The sequence below is a fragment of the Scyliorhinus canicula genome, chromosome 18 (assembly GCF_902713615.1).
Source record: "Scyliorhinus canicula chromosome 18, sScyCan1.1, whole genome shotgun sequence".
In the NCBI taxonomy this organism is placed as follows: domain Eukaryota; kingdom Metazoa; phylum Chordata; class Chondrichthyes; order Carcharhiniformes; family Scyliorhinidae; genus Scyliorhinus; species Scyliorhinus canicula.
In genome coordinates this window covers 131,366,586-131,381,622 of record NC_052163.1, presented here as the reverse complement: position 1 = coordinate 131,381,622, position 15,037 = coordinate 131,366,586, and the positions used below count along the sequence as shown (strand labels likewise).

At 56.6% G+C, this 15,037-nt stretch overlaps 1 protein-coding gene across 4 annotated transcripts in view; it reads right to left on the bottom strand.

Annotated features, from left to right (window-relative positions):
* Positions 1 to 14,107, bottom strand: part of LOC119953301 (secretory carrier-associated membrane protein 4-like) — a 49,953-nt gene extending 35,846 nt beyond the window's left edge. The window contains exons 1-2 of one of the 4 annotated variants that reach the window (XM_038777429.1): positions 14,042 to 14,059; positions 2,734 to 2,756 (exon numbers count right to left, since the gene is read on the bottom strand). The gene's annotated coding sequence lies outside the window, so the exon portion shown is untranslated. Of the gene's footprint in view, positions 1 to 1,729; positions 1,750 to 2,733; positions 2,773 to 14,041 lie in introns of those variants that run through there. The other 3 variants (XM_038777428.1, XM_038777430.1, XM_038777432.1) reach the window with 3 other exon arrangements.
* Between the last annotated feature and the right edge of the window lie 930 nt (positions 14,108 to 15,037).

The following is a 15,037-nucleotide window of genomic DNA, read 5'->3' as shown; positions in this document are numbered from 1 at the left end:
GAGGTCTACAAAATTATGAGGGGCATAGAGTGGATAGTCAGAGGCTTTCCCCAAGGGTAGAGGGATCAATTACTAGGGGGCATAGGTTTAAGGTGCGAGGGGCAAGGTTTAGAGTAGATGTACGAGGCATGTTTTTTTTTTTTGTTTTTACACAAAAGGTAGCGGGTGCCTGGAACTCGATGCCGGAGGAAGCAGGGACAATAGTGACATTTACGGGCCATCTTGACAAATACATGAATAGGATGGGAATAGAGGGATACGGACCCAGGAAATGTAGAAGATTGTAGTGTAGTCGGGCAGCATGGTCGGCACAGGCTTGGAGGGCCTGTTCCTGTGCTGGACTGTTTTTTGTTCTTTGATCAAGTATGTCAGATGATAGAAGTAGAAGAGGACAGAGATGGTAAGAGTGAGGTAAGTCGATAGTTCACAGAGCGATCCCTGTGATATGACTAGCAAATATGGTAATACTAGAACACTTGGATATTGAGTTTGCATACTTAAAGAGCAACAAAAGATCTCATAATGCTAGTGCAAAAGCATAACATTTGTAGGGACACACCAGGGTGCACCACACTAACTCAACATGATGGAGGTGGAGGTGACTCCAATCCAATAAAACAGCATCCATGTTGACTGAACCCATAGAAACAAAAATGGTCTGGTCCGCAGAAAACCAAACAGCGTGAGAAATTGAAGCCATATTGATAAGCAGACCAGTGTTGGCCGCCAAGGATTTTTCCAAACCCTTTAAAATGGTCATAGTTGCCTGCGACTTGGGGGTGGGAGCAGCATTACTACAGGATAACGAGTCAGGAAGAGAGAGGCCAGTGGGATGCTTTTCAAAAAAACAAAGTTTGTGCCAAAGAAAGTATACTAGCATTGAGAAGAAAGACTGAGCATTGCTGCTAGCCTTTCAGCATTTTGAAACGAATGTTCAGCATGGTAATAAGCAAAACCTAGTTTATACTGACCATAATCCGCTTGCGTTTGTGGAAAAATTTAAAATCCAGAATGCAAGATTGTTCCGTTGGGAGTTTATTGTTGCAACATTTCAATGTAATAATTGTGTATATTCTTGGAACGGACAATATTATTGCGTATGCATTGTCACAGGTTAAAGTATTGATGGGTGGCAGATGTAAGATTTGGGTAAACTTAGCTAATGGGAAATGATGGATGGACGTGTTTTGTGTCTCATACCTTAAGGCAGGCATCGTCAAACTCAGGGTCGCGACCCGCGGGTGGGTCGCAGGCAGGTGTCGGGAGGGTCGCGGAGCCGTCCATCGTGGTGCCCCCGAGCGCGCAACAGCCAGCTGTTAATAATGCCGGCCACGAGCGGCCTTCAAAATGGCCAGTAACAGGCAAAACAAATTTACACCGATGATCAGGCATGCATGCGCAGTGCGGCCGCATTTTTTTTATATGGTTGCAGCCTTTTTTGTTTTCAATTTCAGGGGCCAAAGGGACCCAAAACCATTTTCTCCATTTTTATAAGCAACAAACAAGTTAAAAGATAAAATGGTGGGTCACACAAGTCAGCCGGCGTGGGTCACGAAGGTTGGCCGATTGGTAAAATGGGTCCCCGGAAAAAAAGTTTGAAAAACACTGCCTTAAGGTGAAACATCCTTGCAATGTTTCAGCCCTCGAGGGAGGTGTGCAAAAGTCCTTCCTGTTTAATTTTCTACATTCACATTTATTTTATGTCCATGGACCCATAATCAGAACATACCTTTAAACAGAAGAATATAAAACTGGGTTTTATATTTTGGAGAGGAAGAACAGACTCTATGGCACTAAGTGAATCTTAGGAACCAGTTTTGGAGGAAGTCAGTTCGATTGGCTGACTGGCAAACTGTGGGTTGGCATGGGACTGTGTTCTGCCTGACATGTCAGTTTTTGGTTCCTGCATGATACTTTGAGAGCGCTTAGCAGAAATGATTAGACCTTGAAAGAAGAACACACTCTCTCTCTCTCACTGCTGAAGTAGAGAACCTGCTTTATTGTTGTAAGATCGATGAGTGTCTTGCTGTAAATAAAAATATGGATGGACAGAGAGAGAAAGTAGTTAGAAAGGGGGCAGTGGGTTGGGAAAGGGGCATTATAGATAGTCTGCTACATTTTTTTGACAGTTTAATTATAATACTGTACATAATAAAAGATTACTTGCAAACTTGGTGACTGCGGTTTATTGGGCTCAGCCAAGGTCCTCGGGTATTTTATAATAGCATCTAATTTCACTTGTGTTGTGACTCCAGGTCGAGTGGTGCTGGAATTGACCGCATACCCGCCCAAGGTGTTGTGACAATAGTGCTATATAAATGCAAGTTGCTGACACTGCCGTCCATCTAGGCAGGTTCAAAGCTCTAAATTTGAAGCGGGTCTCAAAGCCAAAGACCAGCAAGTATTGGTCTGTGGTTAAACTTATAATGGATCAATGAACACATTCCAATGTCAATGCATACTATTGATAGGTACCATATTGCAACTATTTATTCAGATTTAGCTACATGGTTCTGTGTCTGTCACCAGTTTGTGTTGTGGATATCTAAGTTATCAAATTTCTAGTTCTTTTAAAAAAGATCATTTTGGTGATTTTTGTTTACAGCTACTGATCCTGCTATCTCCCAGTGCTGTAACCTTAATAGACAATGAAATATAAACATTCTTCATCCACAGTTGCAATCCGTACCAACAAGCTTTATTAGTACAAAACAGCGATGACAAATTACTTACTTTTCTTCTACAGCTCAGATTTTCTGATGTTGAATATAAATATTCCTCCCAAAGTAATGAGGAACAAACAAAACACAAAGGACATAATTCGGACAATTTCAGTGAAAGTTGAGCTTTGTCATGTAATTGTTAAAATGCCCTTTATACTTTACACAATCAAAGCGCTGAAGCAACAGTCAAAGGGGCAAAGTAAATAAAACATTAATAATTAATATCATTATAGTAGGTGCTATAATGTAACGGGAGAAAAGCTTATTGCTGGTTATTTCAAGTAACGAGAGAAAAGCTTATTGCTGGTCTATGAATAATGCTCATGGATTTAGGGAATCACGTGTAGTGCTGTCTTTGTTTTTACTTTCCACATCGCCATAGATAATAAAAAACTTTTATACTTTAAGATTCTGATGGACCTTGAGAGAGCACACCAGCCTGACTGACAGATGACAATTTTGGGAGTTGTCTGTTCGTGTTCTATACCCTCAATATACAAATTTAAAAGGATGGATTTTGACAGGGCTTTAGAGGGTTGAACAATTAGGTCCATAGCGGTTGTAGAGTGAGAGTACAGAGGACTGGGAAGGTCAGCTCCTGATAGTGGCCATTACTCCAGAAAGACACAGAAAAAGCTAACTGATCAATAAACATAGTTGCACAGGATAAATTTCTCTTTTGACGATTTCCTAGCTTGCCAGATTAGAGACTGAAACATTGAAAGTAAGATGCAGCAATTTGAAATTGTACAAGTGGTTGATAGATACTATAGAAATGGACAATTCTGGCTTCCGGTGTGCACCATGGAGTGAGTGGTCACACACACGGCAGCTCCTGCTAAGATCACAGAAAATAGCTTCTTTTTTAAGCAATATGGAGTGGAATGTTTATGAAAAAGTATAGGTGAATGTAGGAGGAGTTTTTTCACCCAGGAATGATAGAAACAGTGTAGGATTTGGCTGGGACTGCAGCAGAGACAAAAGACTATTCAGCATGCAGGCGGGGGAAGGGCTGTGTTAGAGGACTCAAGCTGACCCGAGGGCCCTTATGAAAGCTGGATTCTAGCAGCAAAGGGAACAACTGGAAAAGATCTCACCAAGGGCTCTTTTAAGGGCCCGCAATGGCGCTGATTTGATTTTTCCCCAGGTGGGAACGCAGCCTCGGCGCTTGGCAGCCGATGGATGGGCTGGACTAGAAGTGGAGCGACCAGAAAATCAACTTTGCAGCAGAAGGTGCGAGGCAAAAAGGACAAGATGGCGGCGGGCGGGGAACCGGCAGCGTGGCAGCAGTGGGCGAGGGAGCAGCAGGAGCTGCTGCTGCGCTCCTTCCAGGAACTAAAAGCTGAGATCCTGGAGCCGTTGAGGGCATCGCTGGACAGGCTCGGGGTGACTCAGGCGGTGGAGATTCGGGAGCTGCAGCAAAAGGCTTTGGAGAACGAGGACGAACTCCTCGGCCTGGCGGTGAAGGTGGAGTCGCACGAGGCGCTTCACAAGAAATGGTTGGCAAGGATGGAGGAGATGGAGAACCGCTCCCGCCAGAAGAATCTGCGGATTTTGGGCCTCCCGGAGGGGCTGGAAGGTTCGGATTTGGGGGCCTACGTGGTCCTGATGCTGAACTCGCTGATGGGCACGGGGTCGTTCCGGGGACCCCTGGAGCTGGAGAGTGCCCATCGGGTGCGGCTACGGAAGCCTGGGCCGGACGAGCCACCCAGGGCGGTGCTGGTCCGATTTCAATGCTTGGTCGACCGTGAGTGTGCACTTCGTTGGGCGAAGAGGGAGGAGTAGTAGTAAGTGGGAGAATACAGAGATCAGGATTTACCAGGACTGGAGTGCAGAGGTGGTGAAGAGAAGGGCTGGGTTTAACCGGGCGAAGGCAGTGCTCCACAAGAAGGGGGTCAAGTTTGGCCTGTTGCAGCCGGCACGCCTGTGGGTCACTTATAAAGACCTCCAACTTTATTTTGACTCCCCGGAGGAGGCCTGGACTTTTTTTCCAGGCAGAGAAGCTGGACTTGAACTGAGGACTGGGGCACTTTGTACGCCGCCCGGAGGCTTTGTCCTTCTCTTTTTTTTAAAAAATAATTTTTATTGAAAGAATTTTTTACATGAAGATATTTATCCCAACTAACTATAAAATATTACAAAATATTCCCTCTTAACAAATATCCCCCCCCGCCCGAACTCGCGTGCGCGTTGTCCCTCCCCCCCTCCCCCAAAAACAAACAAAGCAACAATCAACATCAAACATGAACTGCGAGCAAACTTGCCCGCATTTCAACCGTAAATAACCCACCACAACCGTTGTTGCCACCCCCCCCCCCCCCCCGGGTTGCTGCTGCTGCGACCTCTGTACCCTATCGGCTTTGTCCTTCTCGATATCCTTTCGCTCTTTTTGGTTATATTGGACGATGTTTTTTTTTCTGTCTTGCCTTTTCTTTTCTGCTTTTCGGGACTGTTATCTGTTTACTTGGGTGTTTTATCATACCATGTTGGGATTTTTATTATTTCACTGGTTACGGGTTTGGGTGGGGTTCGCAGCCCTGTTGGGTCGTGTGCTTGTCTTCCCGCGTTTTGGGTCGGGGGGGGGGGGGGGGGGGGGGGGGGGGGGGCCTCTCTCCCGCGCTGGAGAAGCAGGGGCGGCATTGGGGGAATGGTTGGGGGACACTGGGGAGGCGGGAGCAGCCAGGGTCAGCAGGATTCGGCTGACTTATGGAAGTACAATGACCGGAGTTACGCAGTTAGGGGTAGCTTGGGGGGGGGGGGGGGGGGTGGGAAGAGAAGAGGGGGGGGGGGATACCGGGTTGCTGTTGGAATGGGCAAGAAGGAGCTGAAGCGTACAGAGGGGATCAGGATGGCGGTCTGTCGCTGTGGGGAACGGCCTGAGCTGGGGGCGCGGGCACGTGGCGGACTACGGAAGGGCGATGGCTAGTCGACGGGGGAGGGGGCAGGTGGCCCTCCGATCCGGCTGATCAACTGGAATGTGAGGGGACTGAATGGGCCAGTCAAACGGTCCCGCGTGTTCGCGCGCCTCAGGGGCTGAAGGCGGATGTGGCTATGCTTCAGGAGACGCACCTGAAGGTGGCGGATCAGGTCAGGTTGAGGAAGGGGTGGGTGGGCCAAGTGTTTCATTCGGGGCTGGATGCAAAAAACCGGGGGGTGGCTATTCTGGTGGGGAAGAGGGTGTCGTTTGAGGCGTCAAGTGTGGTGGCAGACAGCAGCGGGAGGTACGTGATGGTGAGCTGCAAGGGGAGCGGGTGGTGCTGGTCAATGTATATGCCCCGAATCGGGATGATGCGGGTTTCATGCGGCGCATGTTGGGCCGGATTCCAGATTTGGAGGTGGGGGGGCCTGATAATGGGGGAGGATTTCAACACGGTGCTGGATCCGCCAGTGGATCGATCCAGTTCCAGGACGGGTAGGAGGCCTGCTGCGGCTAAGGTGTTGAGGGGGTTTATGGACCAGGTGGGAGGGGTGGATCCATGGAGGTTCGCGAGGCCGAGGGCCAGGGAATTTTCATACTTCTCCCATGTGCATAAAGCCTACTCCCAGATCGACTTCTTTGTTTTGAGTAGGGCGCTGATTGCAGGGGTAGTAGACGCTGAGTACTCGGCGATAGCCATTTTTGACCATGCCCCGCATTGGGTGGACCTCGAGCTGGGGAGGAGAGGGACCAGCGCCCGTTGTGGCGCTTGGAGGTGGGGCTGCTGGCGGACGAGGATGTGAGTGGGCGGGTTCGAGGATGCATCGAGAGGTACCTGGAGGCCAACGATAATGGGGAGGTCCGAATGGGGACGGTCTGGGAGGCGCTGAAGGCGGTGGTTCGGGGGGAGTTGATCTCCATTCGGGCCCACAGGGAGAGAGGGGAGCAGAGAGAAAGGGAGAGATTGGTGGGGGAGATTGTGAGGGTGGACAGGAGGTACGCAGAGGCCCCGGAGGAGGGATTGCTGAGGGGGCGGCGCAGCCTTCGTGCCGAGTTCGACTTGTTGACCACCAGAAAGGCGGAGGCTCAATTGAGAAAGACTCAGGGTGCGGTGTACGAGTATGGGGAGAAGGCGAGTAGGATGCTGACACACAGCTAGGGGGATTGGTGGAGTTAATGACCGGGGAGGAAATGTGGTGCGGAGGGGTGGTAGACATTAATGGGGTCTTCAGGGACTTTTACGAGAGACTATATCGGTCCGAACCTCCGGCGGAGAAGGGGGGGATGGGGTGCTTTTTGGACCGGCTGAGATTCCAGAGGGTGGAGGAGGGCCGGGTGTAGGGTCTGGGGGCACAGTTGAGCTTGAGGAGCTGGTTTAAGGGATAGGGAACATGCAATCGGGGAAGGCACCGGGGCCGGATGGGTTCCCGGTTGAATTTTACAAGGCATTGGTTAGGACCTTCAACGAGGCGAGGGGGGGGGGGGGGCTTTGCCCCTGACGATGTCTCGGGCGCTGATCTCCTTGATCCTTAAGCGAGACAAGGATCCCCTGCAGTGTGGGTCATACAGGCCGATCTCACTCCTGAATGTGGACGCCAAGTTGTTGGCAAAGATCTTAGCCACGAGGATAGAAGATTGTGTGCCGCAGGTTATCCACGAGGATCAAATGGGGTTTGTGAAGGGGAGGCAGCTGAACACTAATATACGGAGGCTCTTGAACGTTATGATGATGCTGGCGGTGGAAGGGGAGGCGGAGATAGTGGTGGCGCTAGATGCGGAGAAGGCCTTTGATAGGGTCGAGTGGGGGTACTTGTGGGAGGTTCTGGAAAGGTTCGGGTTTGGGGAGGGGTTTGTCAGTTGGGTGAGGCTGTTGTATGAGGCCCCGATGGCGAGTGTGGCCACGAAGAGGTCGGACGGAGTATTTTCGACTATACCGAGGGACGAGGCAGGGGTGTCCCCTGTCCCCCCTACTTTTTGCACTGGCAATTGAACCCCTGGCTATGGCACTGAGGGAGTCAGGGGATTGGAGGGGGCTGGTCCGGGGTGGGGAGGAGCACCAAGTGTCGCTCTATGCGGAAGACCTATTGTTGTATGTGGCGGACCCGGTGGGGGGGAATGCCGGTGGTGATGGGGATTCTCCGGGAATTTGGGGATTTCTCAGGGTACAAGCTTAACTTTGGGAAAAGCGAGCTGTTTGTGGTACACCCGGGGGACCAGGAGGAGGGGGATTAGGAGGCTCCCACTGAAAAGGGCGGAGAGGAGCTTCAGGTACTTGGGGGTTCAGGTGGCCAGGAGCTGGGGGGCCTTGCATAAGCTAAACCTCACAAGGCTGGTGGAGCAAATGGAGGAGGAGTTTAAGAGGTATTATTGATCCTCACCATTTTATTCCAGATTTGACCTAATTAATTGTATTTAAATGCCACAGTTCCTGGGGTGAGAGTTGAACTCACGAGTCTGGATATTAACCCAGTCACATTACCACTATGCTACCGTACCCCTTGACCTTTTGCTAGGTTTTCAGACTGCTTTTCCCAAGTTGCAAACAAGTTGAAACTTTCTGGAGCTCAACATTTCCAACACCAAAACAATCCAATATGTTAGAAACTTTGCTCCTTAGCTGCTGAATCCATTCTTGCTGGTTGGATTTAATCAGGCTTAGCACATTGTCATTCTTATTCAATCTTCTGCTGCATTTTAAAACTTACATCCAGTCCATGAACAAGACTGCCATCACTCCAGAGTAACGCCCATCTCATTGTCATCCACCCACTATGTTAATGGTCACATTGTGCACAACAGAGTTAGCATGCGAGATTTGACAGTCAAGGAAATGGGTCAGCTAATATGTAGACAGAACAATTAGCAGTTACACCCTTTATTCAAAACTAGATTAATCAACGGAAAAACTATTTAGTAGAAGTTGGGGCCACTCATCTATCAGTCAGGGAAAATATAAATATATTATTCTTGTGCTGGCAAAAACAATGGTTTTATAAAATTATCTGCTTAACTGAGCTTCACCCACTTTCTTTGATAAGTGATAGCTTGATGGTTCAAAAAATTCACTACAGTATAGCACAAATATCACATGATTCAGAACTTGGGTGGCATTAGATATGACTCATTTGTTTGAAAAACACATTAAGTGCATCGCATGTACTAATTCCCAGTATTGTTACGACGCGAGAGGCCATTTGGTCCCTGGTGTCTGAACCAGCTCTCCAAATGAGCATTGTGACCGAGTGCCATTCTCCTGCCTTTTCACCATTCGCGTGCACGTTGCTTTGATTCAAACAATCAAAATGCCCTCTTGAACAGTTACTCCTCTACTCTGTCCAGCCGCCTCATGATTTTGAACACCTCTATCAAATTTTCTCTTAGCCCTCTTCTCTCCTAGGAAAACCATCCAACCTCATCCTTGGAACCATTTGCGTTAACCTCTTCTGCACTCTCTCCAATGTATTGACATTCCTCCTATGGTGTGGCACCATAATAGTACACAATACTCCAGCTGAAATCGAACTGTGGCTTGAATACATTCAGCAGAACTTCCATGCTCCTGTACTCTATCCCCTATACGATCTGCTTTATTAACTGCTCTCTCCACCTATCCTGCCACCTTCAATGATCTACACATATAATAATATTACTAATCTTTATTATTGTCACAAGTATGCTTACATTAACACAGCAATGAAGTTACTGGTCACATTTCGGCACCTGTCCGGGTACACAAGAGGGAGAATTCAGAATGTCCAATTCACCTAACAAGCACATCTTTCAAGGCTTGTGGGAGGAAACCAGAGCACCTGGAGGAAACCCACACAGATATTATACACCCAGGTCCCTTTGCTCCTGCACATTCTTAAGATATGTACCCCTTATTTTAGGTTGTCTATTTCCGCAGAATCTCAGAATTTTAACAGTGCAGAAGTGTCTGCACCAGCTCTTCAAACAAGCATCGTTACTCAGTGCCATTTCCCTGCACCCCTGCATTACTCCTATTCAAATAATCATCTCATGCCCTTTTAAATGTCTCAATTGAATCTGCCTCCACCACACTTCCAGGCTGTGCATTCCAGAATTGCACTACTCGCTGTTAGAAAAAGTTGTTTCTCACATCACATTTGCTGTTTTGCAAATTATGTTAAATCTGAGCCCTCTCATCTTGATCCTTTTACAAGTGGGAACATTTTCTCCCCGTCTACTCTGTCCAGCCCCCTCATGATTTTGAACATCAAAACTTCCCTGAGCCTTCTTCTCTCCAAGGTGAACAGTCCCAAACCTTCCAATTTAGCCTCATAACTGAAATTTTTCATTCCTGGAACCATTCTTGTAAATCTCTTCTGCTCTCCCTCCAATGCATTCACAACCTTTCTATAGTGTGGCACCCAGAACTGTGCACAATATCCCAGCTGAGGTCTATCTACGTCCAATGTAACCTCCTTGTTCCTGTACTCTCTGCTCCTGTTAATAAAGCAGGATAATGATACACTTCATACTGCTCTCCCCACCTTCCCCCCATATCCATCAAACCCTTCAGCCCCAAGAGTGATATCTAACTCCTCTTCAATCCAGATGTAAACAAACTTTCGCTCCAATCCAGCGGCAAGACTGAGTGCCCAACACCCCGGGGGGGCACAGGCACCCGGGGGGGGGGGGGGGGGGGGGGGGCGCGCACAGACACCCGGGGGGGGCACAGACACCCGGGGGGGGGGGGGCACAGACACCCGGGGAGGGGGGCACAGACACCCGGGGAGGGGGGCACAGACACCCGGGGGGGGGGGGGCACAGACACCCGGGGGGGGGGGGGGCACAGACACCCGGGGGGGGGGGCACAGACACCCGGGGGGGGGGGGGCACAGACACCCGGGGGGGGGGCACAGACACCCGGGGGGGGGGGCACAGACACCCGGGGGGGGGGGCACAGACACCCGGGGGGGGGGGCACAGACACCCGGGGGGGGGCACAGACACCCGGGGGGGGGGGCACAGACACCCGGGGGGGGGGGGGGGCACAGACCCCCGGGGGGGGGGGGCACAGACACCCGGGGGGGGGGGGGGGGGGCACAGACACCCGGGGGGGGGGGGGGGGCACAGACACCCGGGGGGGGGGGGGGGGCACAGACACCCGGGGGGGGGGGCACAGACACCCGGGGGGGGGGGGGCACAGACACCCGGGGGGGGGGGGCACAGACACCCGGGGGGGGGGGGGGGCACAGACACCCGGGGGGGGGGGGGGGGCACAGACACCCGGGGGGGGGGGGGCACAGACACCCGGGGGGGGGGCACAGACACCCGGGGGGGGGGCACAGACACCCGGGGGGGGGGCACAGACACCCGGGGGGGGGGCACAGACACCCGGGGGGGGGCACAGACACCCGGGGGGGGGGGCACAGACACCCGGGGGGGGGGGGCACAGACACCCGGGGGGGGGGGGCACAGACACCCGGGGGGGGGGGGGGGCACAGACACCCGGGGGGCGGGGGGGCACAGACACCCGGGGGGGGGGCACAGACACCCGGGGGGGGGGGCACAGACACCCGGGGGGGGGGGGCACAGACCCCCGGGGGGGGGGGCACAGACACCCGGGGGGGGGGGCACAGACACCCGGGGGGGGGGGGCGCAGACACCCGGGGGGGGGGGGCGCAGACACCCGGGGGGGGGGGGGGGCAGACACCCGGGGGGGGGGGCAGACACCCGGGGGGGGGGGGGGCAGACACCCGGGGGGGGGGGGGGGGGGCAGCCCCCCGGGGGGGGGGGGGCAGACACCCGGGGGGGGGGGGGCAGACACCCGGGGGGGGGGGGGCAGACACCCGGGGGGGGGGGGGGGCACAGACACCCGGGGGGGGGGGCACAGACACCCGGGGGGGGGGGGGCACAGACACCCGGGGGGGGGGGGGCACAGACACCCGGGGGGGGGGGGGCACAGACACCCGGGGGGAGGGGCGGGCACAGACACCCGGGGGGAGGGGCGGGCACAGACACCCGGGGGGGGGGCACAGACACCCGGGGGGGGGGGGCACAGACACCCGGGGGGGGGGGCACAGACACCCGGGGGGGGGGGGGGGCACAGACACCCGGGGGGGGGGGGCACAGACACCCGGGGGGGGGGGGCACAGACACCCGGGGGGGGGGGCACAGACACCCGGGGGGGGGGGGGGCACAGACACCCGGGGGGGGGGCACAGACACCCGGGGGGGGGGGCACAGACACCCGGGGGGGGGGGCACAGACACCCGGGGGGGGGGGGCACAGACACCCGGGGGGGGGCACAGACACCCGGGGGGGGGGGGCACAGACACCCGGGGGGGGGGGGGCACAGACACCCGGGGGGGGGGGGCACAGACACCCGGGGGGGGGGGGGCACAGACACCCGGGGGGGGGGGGCACAGACACCCGGGGGGGGGGGCACAGACACCCGGGGGGGGGGGCACAGACACCCGGGGGGGGGGCACAGACACCCGGGGGGGGGGCACAGACACCCGGGGGGGGGGCACAGACACCCGGGGGGGGGGGGCACAGACACCCGGGGGGGGGGGGCACAGACACCCGGGGGGGGGGGGCACAGACACCCGGGGGGGGGGGGCACAGACACCGGGGGGGGGGGGGCACAGACACCCGGGGGGGGGGGGCAAGACACCCGGGGGGGGGGCAAAGACACCCGGGGGGGGGGGGGGGGGGCAAAGACACACGGGGGGGGGGGGGCAAAGACACACGGGGGGGGGGGGGCAAAGACACACGGGGGGGGGGGGGCAAAGACACACGGGGGGGGGGGGGCAAAGACACACGGGGGGGGGGGCAAAGACACCCGGGGGGGGGGGGCACACAGACACCCGGGGGGGGGGCACAGGCAACCGGGGGGGGGCACAGGCAACCGGGGGGGGGGGCACAGACACCGGGGGGGGGGCACAGACACCGGGGGGGGGGCACAGACACCGGGGGGGGGGCACAGACACCGGGGGGGGGGCACAGACACCCGGGGGGGGCACAGACACCCGGGGGGGGGCACAGACACCCGGGGGGGGGGGCACAGACACCCGGGGGGGGCACAGACACCCGGGGGGGGGCACAGACACCCGGGGGGGGGGGGGGGGGGCACAGACACCGGGGGGGGGGGGCACAGACACCCGGGGGGGGGGGCACAGACACCCGGGGGGGGGGGGGGCACAGACAGGGGGGGGGGCACAGACACCCAGGGGGGGGGGCACAGACAGGGGGGGCACAGACAGGGGGGGCACAGACAGGGGGGGCACAGACAGGGGGGGGGCACAGACAGGGGGGGGCACAGACAGGGGGGGCACAGACAGGGGGGGCACAGACAGGGGGGGCACAGACAGGGGGGGGCACAGACAGGGGGGGGCACAGACAGGGGGGGGGCACAGACAGGGGGGGGGCACAGACAGGGGGGGGGGGGGCACAGACAGGGGGGGGCACAGACACCCGGGGGGGGGCACAGACACCCGGGGGGGGGGGCACAGACACCCGGGGGGGGGGGGGGCACAGACACCCGGGGGGGGGGGGGCACAGACACCCGGGGGGGGGGGGCACAGACACCCGGGGGGGGGGGCACAGACACCCGGGGGGGGGGCACAGACACCCGGGGGGCACAGACACCCGGGGGGGGGGCACAGACACCCGGGGGGGGGGCACAGACACCCGGGGGGGGGGCACAGACACCCGGGGGGGGGGCACAGACACCCGGGGGGGGGGCACAGACACCCGGGGGGGGGGCACAGACACCCGGGGGGGGGCACAGACACCCGGGGGGGGGGCACAGACACCCGGGGGGGGGGGCACAGACACCCGGGGGGGGGGGGCACAGACACCCGGGGGGGGGGGGGCACAGACACCCGGGGGGGGGGGGGGCACAGACACCCGGGGGGGGGGGGGGGGCACAGACACCCGGGGGGGGGGGGGCACAGACACCCGGGGGGGGGGGGGCACAGACACCGGGGGGGGGGGGCACAGACACCGGGGGGGGGGGGCACAGACACCGGGGGGGGGCACAGACACCCGGGGGGGGGGCACAGACACCCGGGGGGGGGCACAGACACCCGGGGGGGGGGGGCACAGACACCCGGGGGGGGGGGGGGGGGCACAGACACCCAAGGGGATGAATTCTCACCGGTTTTTTCCGTGTCAAAGTGTTTAATATAAAGAGCTGCCATTATTTACGCCCCCGCGCCCCCCGGTTTCCCCCCCGGTTTCCCCCCGGCCCCGGTTTCCCCCCGGCCCCGGTTTCCCCCCCGGTTTCCCCCCGGCCCCGGTTCACCCCGGTTTCCCCCCGGCCGCGGTTTCCCTCCCGCTCCGGTTTTCCCCCGGTTTCCCCCCGGCCCCGGTTTCCCCCCGGCCCGGTTTCCCCCCGGTTTCCCCCCCGCCTCCCTCCCGCTCCGGCCTCACCTCAGGAACCGTTAGCCGCCACCACCTCACGGGACTCGAACGAGAGTGCGCACGCGCCGGGACACGTCAGCGTCTTATTCCGATAACTACAACTCCCAGGATGCCGCGCAGCCGGCCATTCCGCGCATGCGTTTCAGCAGGAGGTTAAAGAGGGAATAGTGTCCTCGAGGCTGCGGGTTCGAGTCTCAGCTCCGCCGCCTGTCCCTCCCGCAGTCTAACCTCCCTATAGCTGTACGTCTCAAACGTGCCAAGGCTTTTCCCATTAGAATTAAGGCATATTGAGTTAAAAACGTAAACACTTACCACTCATAAAATGTTTACAGCTCAGAAAGAAGCCCTTGCACTAATGCTGCCCACACTGCCCATAAAACACCTATGTCCTCTCATCCTATTTTCCAGAAATTGGCCCGTCGCCTTGTTGGGGTTACGGGTATGGGAGTGGACCCTAGGTTGGATGCTCTTTTAAAAGGTTGGTGCAGGTTCAATGGGCAGAATGGCCTCCTGTGGTTCCTGCCTCCACCATCCTTTCAGGCAGTGAGTTTCCCACCACCTTCTGGGTGAAAACATTTTTCCTCACATCCTCTCTAGACCTCCTGCCCCTTGCCTTAAATCTATGCCCCTGCACAGGAGCATAGTGGTTAGCACTGTTACTTCACAGCACCAGGGACCCGGTTTGATTCCCGGCTTCACTGTCTGCAGAGTCTGCACACTCTCCCTGTGTCTGCGTGGATTTCCTCCGGACGCTCCAATTTCCTCCCACATGTCCCAAAAGACGTGTTTGTTAGATTAATTGGACATTCTGAATTCTCTCTCTCTGTACCCGAATAGGCGCCAGAGTGTGGTAACTGGGGGATTTTCACAGTACCTTCATTGCAGTGTTAATATAGCCATAAAGAGGAGATGCCAGCGCTGGACTGGGGTGAGCACAGTAAGAAGTCTCACAACATCAGGTTAAAGTCCATCAGGTTTATAAGAAATCACAAGCTTTTGGAGCAC